The sequence below is a fragment of the Chlorocebus sabaeus genome, chromosome 13, assembly GCF_047675955.1.
Source record: "Chlorocebus sabaeus isolate Y175 chromosome 13, mChlSab1.0.hap1, whole genome shotgun sequence".
Taxonomy (NCBI): domain Eukaryota; kingdom Metazoa; phylum Chordata; class Mammalia; order Primates; family Cercopithecidae; genus Chlorocebus; species Chlorocebus sabaeus.
This window is the reverse complement of record NC_132916.1, coordinates 55,735,128-55,748,611: the sequence shown is the minus strand read 5'-3', so window position 1 is coordinate 55,748,611 and position 13,484 is coordinate 55,735,128.

Sequence of the window (13,484 nt, the reverse complement as noted above, 5' to 3'; positions counted from 1 at the left end):
TTTTGTATTTTTAGTAGAAATGAGGTTTCACCATGTTGACCAGGCTGATCTCAAACTCCTGACCTCAGGTGATCCGCCCAGCTCAGCCTCCCAAAGTGCTGGGATTACAGGCATGAGCCACTGAGCCCAGTCGAGCATGCGTTCTTCTATGGAAAAACACTAGTGGGAGAATTAGAGTCGTCCTTTCATTAACTGTGTGACCTGTCTTTGCCTCAGTGTTCTTATCTATAAAATGTAGATGATTATAATGATGCCTGCTTTCTGGGAATGGTCTAAAGATCAACTGAGTTTGTACATGACAGCATGAAAACATGATGCAAATGTCAGGAGGAATTATTTTTGTGATAAATTTGGTACCCACCACATTGGTGATGAGAGAACTGACTCTTATATTCAGGAACTACTGGCTTTTGTGTGTTTCTTTTTCTCCTTTGTTTTCAGAAATTATGCTGCCTAATTAAAATCTCCATTAACTATGTATGAATGATTAGCCTCTGTAGTTATTATCTAAAGAGATATTGCTATAACAACTTTGACTTTTAGACTCCAGACTAAGTGTTTGTTCAGAAAAGAATATTTCATTCGTAATAGCTGCATGTTGGACTGGTCTAGTCACTGCAATTACCACTAAAAGCAAATGTCATAAAAAATTAGTCTCTGTAAGTAGAGTGTGAGTTTTCTTAAAAGGAGATTTACTTTACAATTAGACTTTGTTTAGTCTATTATTAACAGGATTTCATATTACCCTAGTATGTGTCATCACCCGCCTTCTCTGGAAACTCTGATCGCAGTCCCATTATCATTCCTTTCTTTGTTTTGCATTTATCATCTATATTGCATAGTTAATACTTAGGTTACTGGCACTACCTCACATAGTGGATGCCTAATAAGACCCCCTCCCTTCCTCAACACTTCTTCTATTAATAAGACACTTCTTTATCAAGGGGAATAATTTTCATGTGGTTAGAGCTAAATTTCCAAAAAGCCAGATCCCCTTCCAACAGTGACTGGTTCAGGAATAGGCACATGGCACAACCTGGGGAATAAGGCTTCCCAGGGACTTTTCTGCAAGAGCTTTCCAGGGAAACATCTCCAGGGGTTCCTAAGTGGTAGAATGTGAGCCTTTCATTTGTGGCAGCCATCCAGCCAAGTACCTGGGGAACGAACACCTGTGCAAAGAATGAAGCTAAGCAGAGACAAAGTGCTATGGTTTGAATGTGTCCCCTCAAAGTTTACGTACTGGAAATTAATCCCCAGTGCAATCATCTTGAGAGGTGAAACCTTTAAGAAGTGATTAGGCTGTGAGGGCAGAGAGCTCTCATGAATAGATGAATGTCATTATTGCAAGAGAGGGCTCATTATCGTAAGAATGGATTTGTTATAAAAGTCTGGCCCTCTCTTTTTCTTTTCTCTTCTCTTCTCTTCTCTTCTTTCTCTTTCACACGTGTGTGTGCATGCTCTCTTGCTCTTCCACCTTCCACCATCAGATGACACAGCAAGAAGGCCCTTGCCAGATGCAAGCCCCTTCACTTTGGACTTACCAGGCTCCAGAATTGTAATAAATAATTTTAAAAAAATAAATCCAGCAGTTTGTATTTTTCTGTTATAGCAACACAAAACAGACTAAGACATGAGGTGAGATTTAAAAATGGAACCAGATCTCTGAAAGAACATCAGAGCTCTTTGAACTCACCATTGTTAAAGCTAGCAGGCCCTCTACTTCCCAGTTATATATCAAGATATTTTGCCCCTACTTTTAATTTTGTTTATTTTGTTATGATTTGGGTTGTGTTTCTGTCACTTGCAACTGAAAGTATCCTGACTAATTCACAGCCCAATTGAAAATCTCTGTAAAAGTGATGTACATGTGTAAATCTTGTGCCTAATGTCACAGACATGGCTACAGTAAGCGGGATGCTGTCAATGAGGATGGTCTCAATGATCAAGGGGCTCCACAGGTTCATTACCTGCTGAAGAAGAGGCATGGTCCCTGGGATTACTAACCAGCCCCCACATTCGTTCTTCCTCTAACTCTTTCATGGAGGCTAACCTTGGTTTCCTCTTAGATTTTGTATGCTATTCTGCATTTTTACAGCCCATTGGAACTAGAAGACCTGAATCTTTACTCCTAATTCTTTGTGTGATATTGGAAAAGTCACTTATTCTCTCTTGGCTTCATTTTTTTTAATCTATCAAATAAAAATGATGGACTAATCTCAAAAAATCACATGTAATCTTGTGAAATCACTATGATTCTTTTGCTGTAATTGGTCCCTGCAGTTGTCTCGTCTTCTTCCCATATAAATCTTAAGCTCTTCATATGTAGAAATAACACTTCAGTCTGCTTTTTGTGTCCTCAGCACATTTGCTTTTATGTCACTTAGAATATTTTAGTTGGCCAGATTTAAATGTTTTTGAAATAAAATTATATTTTGTTAATAAAACAATTGACAGTACAGTGATAAGAAAGTAGTGCAATTCTTCATTTCTCCCAGAGAAAAGGGAATTGAGAAATTCAGAAATCTCCAGTTTATTAGAGTAAAATTTCTCAAACTGGCACTAGTAGTTGGAACAGAGATCCCATAAAATATATGAAAGCATAAACCACAGAAGAATAATCAAGGATCATAATTTCTTAGCACAAGATTACTTAACATATTTGTTTTCAAAAACATATTCATCTTTCCTGATTATAGAATTAATAATATTAATTTTTTGAGGTTTGAGAAAGAAAAAAGAAAATAAAAATCTTTTGTAATAATTTCACACAGAGAAAATTAATAATTAGATCTATTCTTTTCAGTCTTTTGAGGAATAACTACTATTTCTGGGAGATCCCCAAATTGGGAACAAATGGTATGCTTACAATTTTTTTCATTTAATATTGTGAACACTTTTTCATATCATGAAATAGTCTTTGAAATCACGATTATTGATAGTTGCAAAATATTCTACCATGTGGACAAACCATAATTTATTAATGAAGTTAACACTTAGGTCATTTTTAATTTTTTCTTATTATAAATAACACTCCATTGAACTTACTGGTATATAAAATCTTTGTGTGCATCCTCTCTTATTTCCTTAGGTGGCATTAATTGTAAATACATTACTCATGAAAAAGAATTGAGATATTTAATGGCCAAATTTCTTGAAAAGAATTTCCTAGTGAATGCAGAAACCATATCTATGCTGTTTATTGTAAGGACCCTAATTGAAAGCCAAGGGTAGAATGTTAATGTGCAGCTTAGTTAAGGCAATTTCAAGGGAGGCATCAATGATGTATTCTTTGTCATGTACCTGAAAAATCTGGCAGAAATATCTCAAGAATTAAATGTCAGACTGCTGTGGGTGTTCAGAGGCATGCTGTCTGTTCAATGTTCATTCCTACAAAAGTTTCACTATGTTATTTTATTATCAAAAGACATTAGTAAGTATTTCACATCTATATCTTGCTGTAATAATTTACCAGGCACTTTCATATATGCTTTATGCTACGTATATGCTACAACAAATGTTGTAGGAGGCATATTTTAGCTCATTCCTAAGTAAAGTAACCACAGATCACCATTACCTCTCAGAAAAATAAATCTTACTATGTCAAACATCATCCCCTCTTTTTGAAAGTTTCTGTGATGGAACATTGTATTGCATGTATTTTTACCTTCATTGTAAAATCTTCCTTTGGAAAAGCACTCTCCAGCAAACAGCCTAGGAAACTTCCAGAGCTGGCTCCAAGCCCTATCTTTTCCCTCTCTTCCTACCTTACCAACTTCTTCCTGTCTTCTGACCCAGCCATACACTGAATACCACCCCATGTGCACTTCCTCATGCCTTGAAGGTCTCTCCCCACCTTGCCTGATAAACTACTACTCAGGTTTGTAGATTGTTTCAAATGGTAATTCTGCAAGGAATTCTTTTGAACTCGTGAAGTCACAGGTTTTTTATTTAGAGTGTAGAGCCCTCTGTTCATATTATTCCACTATTATAGCACCAACGATACCACTATTGTAATGTATTTGATTACCTGTGCTTTTCTCTAACCAAACTAAGCCCCTTTGAAGCAAAAATCATCTCTTAATTGTCTATAATCCCAGTACCTTGTGTGCTACCTGGCACACCGTAGGTGCTTAATAAATATTTGTTGAATGAGTGAGTTCAGGGACAGGCTTCATCCTCAAGGTCAGCTGATGTACTCTAGGGATCCAACAGAAGCCTCAAACCATGGCAAGAATGAAAACATCTGGAAAAAAAGCACTGATACACAAATGCACACATCTGAGTTATTCTGTTTATATTCTCCTTGCCTACTTAAAAAGTTTTATAATTTGTTTTTGTTTTGTTTTGTTTTGTTTTGTTTTTTGAGATGGAGTCTCGTTCTGTCACCCAGGCAGGAGTGCGGAGCACTGCAACCTCCGCCTCCGAGGTTCAAGCAATTCCCCTGCCTCTCCCCGGTAGCTGGGAGTACAGGACGCGCCACCATGCCCAGCTAATTTGTATTTTTAGCGGAGGTTGGGTTTCACCATGTTGGTCAGGCTGGTCTGACCTCCTGGCCTCAAGTGATCCACCCGCCTCTGCTTACCAAAGTGCTGGGATTGCAGATGTGAGCCATCGCGCCTGGCCCAAACGTTTTATAATTTGAAGCAAAGTTGCATTTTTATAGAGCTGAGTCTTCAAGTAATTCTCTAAAAGAATAAAACTAAAGAATAAATTTCACATGACATATGGTAGAAAAAGCCCTGGGCTGGAAGCCGTGACACTTGGTCTTTGTATTGCTTCGGCCACTGTTTAGCAATTAATTGATTAATTGTCAAGCACAGCCCCTCTCTAGGCTCAGAACAAGGAGCCTGGATTAGGTGACTCTAAAACAGCTCCCAATTCTATTAACGGACTATGAAAACACCCTGATCTGTTCCATATAAAATTGATTCCTTTATATTCTTTCGTGATTTCGATTTTCTCATTATTTTTTGTCACCGCAAACTTTCATTAAAATTACCTAATTCATATTTGTTAAGGGTTTTTCTAGATCTAAAAGGCAAAAATAAAGTACTGTTTCTTGGAGTCTCCTTCTGAATGTCTTCCTCTCTCTAAATTTCTGTCTCCAAAGCATTTCCCTTTGCTCAGGCCAGGAGCGTAGGACTTCCAGCTTAGGGGCGTGTGAAGTGGATCAGGCATGGTTTGGAATTTCCCTAATGCACAAAGAATTCCTCGGGAAATAGTCACCTTCTCTGTGCTTTAGCCAGATTTGCCAACCTCGTGTGTTGTAACAGAGCCAGTTCTAGCCCAAGTTGGCTCCAGAGCTGCCTAGGGCACTGATCTACAAACGCTATTAAATCATAAATAAATTAATAACTTAAATTTAGTAAATGTAAATATTCATTGCCAGGCATCTCAAGCTCTAGACATGCTTACCTACATACCTGAAGACATCAAAATTTGCTCTACCATAACTTAAGTGGTCAGTGCATTTATATGAGAAAAAACAAATTGTCCACCAATTATTTTTGCAAGGCACACAACAGGCTGCAATGCAGGCCTCCCCATCTGCAGACCTTGCCATCACTGTAAGTCAGGCAGTAGACAGTTACCTAAGGTCAGCAGAGCCATATAGTAGAACTTCTGAAAGATAATAGTACATGATTCCATACCGTTTACAAGAATGAATCACTTATTTTAATATCTCCATTTTGGACAGTTTACTATGCCCCCAGGTAGTTGCCTAGTTTGGAAAACTTGCATGTAACAAATTTATCTTGAACATTTAAAAAGCATACAATCTCCGTAAATGTAAAATTAACTTCTCTATATGTGATGGTTAATTATATCTATCGTCTTGATGAGGCTCTGTTCCCCAGTCGTTCTGTCAAACCCTGATCTAGATGTTGCTGTAAAGGCATCTTTCCGATGTGATTAATATTTAAATAGGTAGACCTGGAGTGAAACAGATTACACTCCATAATATGAATGGGTCTTGTCCCATAAGATGAAGGCCAAGGAGCAAAAACTGAGGTTACCCTGAGAAAAAGGACTTTGGTCTCAAGACTACAGCATAGAAATCCTGTGTGAGTTTACATAAGTTTCCTCACTTAATTCTCACCATAGTTCCATGGGGGCAGGGGAAGCATATTATTCCATTTTTTCCAAATGAAAAATCAAAATTCAAAGGGAGTTAGTAATTTGCCCTATGATGAATATGTTAGAAGCAGCAAATCCCAGGTTCAAAACCAGGTCCCCCTGACCTCAGAGTTCATGCATTTTCCGACCCCTATGTGGCTACCCTCCTACAAACAAAATGTACAGAAGAGCACATTCACAACTTACTGCTTGTATTTAGTGTTCAGGAGTTTGACTAGGGCGTATCATGGTATGGATTTCTTTGGGTTTACCCTGCTTGGAGTTTTCTCACCTTCTGGAATCTATAGGTCTATGTCTTTTGTCAAATCTGGGAAGTTTTCAGCCACTATTTTTTGACTATTTTTTTTTTTTTTCCAGTTTTACCATCTCTCTCCTCTCCTTTCCTACCTCCAATGGGGAAAAAAAAGTTACGTCTTTTATTATAGTCTCCCAGGTTTCTCAGACTCCTTTCAATTTTTTTTCCATCTATTTCTGTTAATCAGACTGGGTAATTTCTATTGTCCTCTCTTTAGTTCACTGATTCTTTCCTCTGTCTCCCCCATTCTGCTATTGAACCTATTCATTGAGTTTTAAATTTCAGTTATTATATTTTCCTGTTTTAAAATTTCCATTTGGTTCTTTATTATACTTGTATAATATACTTGCTGAGACTTTTATTTCTTTACAGAGATCTGCAATTTTTTCATTTGTTTCAAGTTTGTTCATAATTGCACTTTGAATCATTTTTTATGATGGCAGCGGTATAATTTTTGTCAGATAACTCTAAACTTTTTGTCATCTTGTTGTAGACATCTCTTATGGGCTGCATTGTGTCCCCCACTTCAAAACTTTTATATTGAATTCTCAACCTCCAATACCTCAAAATGTAACCATACACGGAGATAGAGTCTTTAAAGAACTAATTAAGATTAAATGAAGTCATATAGGTGGGACCTAATCCATGTGACTGTATTTGGAGATAGGACCTTCAAAGAGGTAATTACATTCAAATTAGGCCAATAGGGCAGGATCCTAATCCAATACAACTGGTGTCCTTGTAAGAAAAGAGACATCAGGGATGCACGCTCACAGAGAAAGGCTATGTGAGGACACAGCAAGATAGAGTCACTTGCAAGCCAAGGAGAGAGACCTCTGTAGAAACAAAACCTGCCAATACCTTGATCTTGGACTTCCCAGCATCTAGAACAGTAAAAAGTGTGTTTAAGCCACCCAGTCTGTGATACTTTGCTATGGCATCTCTAGCAAACTAATACACCATCTATTTATGGTCTTTCTTCATTACCTTTGAGATCTTCCTAGGTTTTTGTATAATGAGTGATTATCAGTTGAAATCTGAACTTTTCCGGATTTCACTGATGCACTTCTAGCAAGGCAAGGGAAGGCTCTGCCCCATTACTGCCTGGTAAGGGAGGAAGTTTAAGTTTCCCCCTTGGTCTCTGTGATGGTTGGTTCTGGATGTCCATTTGACTGGATTTAGGGATACCCATATAGCTGGTAAAGCATACATATATATACATACATATAGCTGGTAAAGATACCATATAGCTGATAAAGCATACATTATTCTCGATGCTTCAGTAGACATTGAGCTCATCCCTCTTCTGCTGAAAGGGAAACCCAGGTGGTATGTTATTTGATTAGAATGATTGGGTTCCCCAGGTGTGTCTGTGAGGGTGTTTCTGGAGTAGATTGGCAGGTGAGTCTGTGGACTGAGTGGAGAAGATTTACCCTCAATGTGGGTGGCCACCATCCAATCAGCTGGGGACTCAGGTGAAACAAGAAGGCAGAGAAAGGTGAATTCTGGCTCTCTTTTCCAAAGCTGAGATGACCTGCTTTTCTGGCCCTTGGATGTCAGAACTTCAGGTTCTCTGGCATTTGGACTCTGGGACTTGCATCAGGACCTCTTCACCCCAGGATCTTGGCCTTCAACCTCCCAGTGAGGTCACACTATCAGCTTCTCTGGTTCTCAGGCCTCCAGACTTGGACCAAGCCACACTACCAGCTTCCCTGGTTCTCCGGCTTGCAGATGGCCTATTGTGCGACTTCTCAGCCCCCATAATCAACTGAGCCATTCCCCTAATAAATCCCATCTAATCTTTTTCTCTAGGATATATGTTCTAGAAGACATATGATACATATAGAGAGACAGAACATACACATATATATCCTATATTTATATATTATATATCCTATATATGCTTATAGATGATATAGTATATATAAGTATATATACACTTATATATCCTATATATGATACATATACACTTGTATATCCTATATATGATATACATACACATATATACTGTTTATATAACTCTGTGGAGGCCTCATTAGGCCTCCACAGATCTTCTGTAACTGGCGGATTGGTGTGCCTCATTACTTCTTCCCATACAGCTTCCACTGACCCCACGAGGAAGTGAATGACCTCATTTCCGCTAGGCAGTGGTGGAAGTCCTGTATCTCTACCAGGCCTCCTCTGACACCACCCCAGCAGAGGCGGGTGCAGCACCTCTTCACTGCTGGGTTGCGGTGGAAGTCTAAGCTTTCCACATGACCTTCAGGGATCCTGCAGTGTGAGAGGGTCTCATTACCACACAGTGGGAATGAAAGCCTGGTTCCCTACCCAACATTCTCGGACACCACCTTGGTGAAGGGCTTGGGGTTTTAAAGCCTGACAAGAGTAGAAGTCGAGGTGCCCCCTTAGCCCTTTGCTGGTGTAGGTGGGGGTGTGACCACAGATTTTTCTGTGGTGTTTGGCTGGAGTAGAGTGGATATTATGTAAACATTTCCTGTTTTGTGAGGCTGCTGCTTTCCTGGTTCTTTGGCTAGAGAGAGTGGGCTTTTATCAGGGCTGTTTCACATGTCCTTGCAGGCGTTTCTAAAGTGCCAGCTTCTTCACCTCCTGGACTGGAATTGATGAAGCAAAAAGAAAACCTGAAGAACTCACTACGGTATCATTTCTTGTGTGCAGAGGTCCCTATACAGTATACCGCCTTTTCCCTGCCTTTCACAGTCGTCTTGTGCCTGTTTTATATATTAATAGAATGTCCAGGGCTTTTAGTTGTACTTGGCAAGAGGAATAGGGAAAAATATGTCTACTCCATCTTCCTAGAAGCAAAAGGGTTGATCCATTTTTAAGCACCTGAAAAGCCAATTTATCAAACAATTTTATAAATAACTTTAAGCGGAAGAATAATCACTGCAGATCTTCAAAATGTTTTTCAGCCTGTATCTGTGGGCACTCTGACTTAACCTAATTCCAGCCTACCACCATCTTTTTGGATTTCTCTCTCTTTTTCACATTTCTTTTCACTGGTCTTTCTCCTTCCTGTTTAGAGAAAATCCAACAAATTATCTTCCCCACACTTCCTTGAAATCTTAGTGAAGTTTATCAAATGTCTGCCATGTGCCTAGCACGGCAAACTGTGTCCTGCTGAAATTTTCCTTCGCAGAAGGAGGGAAAGCTGCTGCGAAAACATGGAAACACAGAAAGAGGAAAGTAAAAAGTACCCAGGGAGTCTCTAAGTTTGTGTGTGCGCATGAGTGAGGTCGAAAAAGGGGAGCAAACCTCCCACCTCCTACAGCTCAGATGACTTATCAATCAGAAGTCAGTGTTATTAGCAACTTTTTGTCCTAAAAAATATGGATGTGACTTTTTTAACCAAAAAGAAGCTAATGCAACTCTTTAAGAATGGAAAAACATTGTTTGCTGAATGCAATGACCCTCCCATGTGACCCAACTCCTTTGTCATCCTTTCCTCAATGTTAAAATCCTCATTACTAATGTGAATATGATTAGCATTTTAATTATGTACTTCCCTTAAAACTGTGTTTCTCAGGGTTGGGCACAGGGGCTCATGTCTGCAATCACAACGCTTTGGGAGGCTGAGGATTACTTGAGGCCAGGAGTTCAAGACCAGCTTGGACAACATAGTGAGGTCCCCTCTCTACAAACAATTTTTGAAAACTGACAGGTGCAGTGATTCGTGCCTGAATTCCAGCACTTTGGGAGGCCAAGGCAGGAAAATCACTTAGCCCAGAAGCTTAAGGCCAGCCTGGGCAGCATAGCAAGACTCCATCTCTATGAAACATTTTAATAAATTAGCCCAGCATAGTGGTGCGTGCCTGTAGCCCCAGCTGCACAGGAGGCTGAGGCAGAAGGATCACTTGAGCCCAGGAATTCAAGGTTACAGTGAGCCACGATCACACCACTGCACTCCAGTCTGGGTGACAGAGGAAGACCCTGTCTCTAAAAAAAAAATTTAAAGACCCTATTTTTCAGTTTTTCCCCATCCAGTTTTCAGTATTTAGAAATCCTGGCTCTGAGGGTCAGGCCCTGAAAACTGCTCTGGGCCCCCCACCAGCTTTATTTACAACCCCACACAGTTCCCACACAGCTACAGATGGGTCCTGAGACCTTAGTCTATCACAGATTTCTTTCTGGAATGCATGAGGAGTGACCCAGATTTTTCAAATGCCTACAATCTCCTTTGAAATAGCAGCTGCTTCAAAGGAAAGATCTATTATAGAAAATACAAACAAATATTTCAGCTGGGTGCTACTTGGAGATTTTATAATTTGCCCCTTACTAGGATTTTTTGCATTGGCAAACAGAAGGCATTCTGTCACCGTGAAGCATTTCAATTGATTAGAGTACAGCATCACATAGCTAAAAGGCAAAAATAATCTTACCATTCATCTAACTAAGTAGATCAGCCAGAACGCTTTATAAATACAACTCAAGAGAGCTAAGCAATCTGTGATAGGAGATAAGACCTCTGTAACCAATTGCAAACACTGCTAATTTTTCTAAGCCCTTGGTCAAATCATTTTTTTCTAGGTATTGCCTTAGAGAAAAAGCCCTATTTCTAAATTTCTTCTGGAAGTGTGATTTAAAAAAAAAAAAAAAAAAATCCGTCTTATTGAAAATTTCTTGCCGTCGTAGGCTGTTCCTGAGACACCCCCTGCCTTCTAACAGAAGAATATACCCTTAAGACAGATTAATTTTATAAACTATGACTTTTTAATCTTTATCTACACAACTGCACTGGGAATAGTACCTTGAATTCATTATGTTTTTCAAATTAAATTTAAATTGATGAATTTCTCATGCATGCTACACAAAACCATCTACTCTGTAATACTTATTTGTTAAATATTTGCACTGTGCTTGCTGGACATCACAAAAGGCAAGGTTGTTGGTTTTGACTGGTGCCAAAAGATTTTTTAAATGAAAAATTAAGATTTAAAGAGACCGATAGGAAAAAATAATTAATCCCATCTGGAACTCAAGTCCGCTGTTGGTAAGTAAACTATATTAAAATCACAATTCAATCCATCTTTAGTATAGGCATGCTCAAATTCTATTTACTATTTTATATAAATATTAATACTTCTAACAGCTTCATTAGGGGAGAAAAAAATTCCTTCCCATTATCTGGCAGTGGCAGGTAAAAAGCAGCACGAAAAATGTGCATTGGAAGCATCATCTACCTGAGCACTTGGTGACTTTGCCTGGGCACTCAGCTTCATGAACACAGAGTCAGCATTTTAACCTCTGCCTGGGAATATCACAACCTGGTTCACCTTCCCGGCTCCCTCCTTATCTTGGCATCACCCCATCTGCTCTGCTGGCTTGGCTTAGCCTTAGCCCAGTGGGCTTTCTGGTCCTTTTCAGGACACGATGTCTAGGAAACCACTCCCCTCCACCCCACCTTGACCTTGACTTCAGTCCCTGGATGAATTCCCTCCCTTTCCCTCAGAGTGGGCCTCACTCAGGGCTGCAAGCTCCGCTCCTCTCTCTCTGCAGCCACCATCCTCACGCAATGGATTGATCACTGAGAAGCAGGTAAAACTCTAGAAAATGAACAAACAAGCACTTTAGATCAGAGAAATGGACAGGATCAGAAATCGCTGGTGTACATCTTTTCTCTGGGACGAGAGGTGCAGATTGTTGAATTCTTCACACTCGGTTCATGACACATTATCATCAAAGATCTCTACAAGGTTCCCCTTTTATGTTGTTAAAAAAAAGTAAATGAATTAATTACTTTTTATCTTATTACCATAACCAACTGCTTTTCCTCCACCCCTTTATGAAAAACCATTCTGACATGTGTACATGAATTTTTTTGTTAAGTGCATTGCTACAAAATTCTCATTGGTGTGTGTGTGTGACAGAGAGAGAGTGTGTATGTGTGTTATAGATCTCATTCTGTTTCTTTTCTCACTTGGGATTATTTTTAAGCTTCATTATGTAGCTATGTATAACTCAATCTGTTACTTTTAACTACTGCACGATACCCCATGTGCACGTTCCCCACATGGATTCTACTCACTCTCCTAGTGTTGGTCACCCAGCCTGCCTAGAACTCCTGCCATCACAAATAACATTGCAAACATCCTTACATGTCTCCCAAATGAAATGTCGTGATATTTCTTTAGGTTTATACTTGAGTGGACTTCCTGGGGCATCGTGGGCGATAGATGCTATTGGTGCCACACCCACGTCTCCTTGTCTTACTACAGGCCAGGCCTCCTTAACTGCCAATGGCAAGCACCTGCCCTCTCGTTCTCAGCAGCCCTGAGCCAATGCATGAGGAGCGTTGTATATAAATACCCCAGCTCTTTCGCCCCTTGGATGGGAAAATTAGGAGGCTCTTGTTCTACCTTGCTCTACACTGGCTCCTGGAAGTCCCCAGTTAAGCTCCAGTGACTCACAGCGGAACTTGCTTGAAAACATGCCCTTATTGAGCACCTTCCCTTCCTACCAGCATATCCTGGCATCATCTCCTGAATAAGCCACTTCCACTTAAATCCTTATCTCAGAAGCTGTTTCTGGGAGAACCCAAACCAAGACATAGAGGGTGTGTATCTTTACCTTGACTCAGTAGTATCAGGTTGCTCAACGGAATGACTGCCTGGATCGGGCTCCCAACTGCAATGAGTCAAGTGCTGCCCAAGTCCCTCATCCTCTCCAACACCAGCAACGTCTAGCTTCCCCATTTGTGCCCATGTAACTGGCTTACAGTGATATCTCATTATTATTTTCATTTCTATTTCTCCAATTGCCAACCCTTTTGAACTTTTCTTTATTTGGTGTGCTTCTGTTTTCACCTCTCTGTGAGACCCTGCTGCGATGGAGACAATAATAACAGCGAACACTTAGATCATCCTTGCAATACTCACACCACATTCTTTGACTCACTTAATCATGATAGCAACCCTAGGTACTATTCTTATCATCATCTGCATTTTGAAGATAAGCCAAAGCACAGAGATGTTAAGTGATTTGCCCAAAGCCACAAGGCTACTAGGCAATAGAGCTGGAGTTTAAGCCAAGATTC